This window comes from Capra hircus, chromosome 10 (assembly GCF_001704415.2).
Source record: "Capra hircus breed San Clemente chromosome 10, ASM170441v1, whole genome shotgun sequence".
Taxonomy (NCBI): domain Eukaryota; kingdom Metazoa; phylum Chordata; class Mammalia; order Artiodactyla; family Bovidae; genus Capra; species Capra hircus.
In genome coordinates, this window is record NC_030817.1 from 32,560,011 (window position 1) to 32,560,386 (window position 376).

Genomic DNA, 376 nt, shown 5'->3' on the forward strand with positions numbered 1-376 from the left:
GCGTTGGGCGCGGGCCAGCGAGCGCGGGGAGCCGGCCAGCCGGCAGGGAGCGTCGGCGCGGCGCCCATGCCGGCCTCGGGGCTTCCTGTGCGCTGGGCCGCGGGCGTGCGAAGCAGCGCGTCGACGAAGGACATCGCGGGTCTGAGAGGACGCTTGTGGGATTCTCACAGCACGGAGTGGTGGAGCTCTGTTCCAATCCAGGTCGGTCGCACTCCAAATTCTGAACCCTTTACCCAGACGCGCCCCACTATCACAGCTCAGACGCCCATCCAAGGCAAACCACAGTATGCGGGACTCTGGTTATCTGAGGGAACTGACGCTCCTTTGGTCTCTGTTCCCTAAACTGCAAATTTGAGCCATAACTCTGCTCATGTCT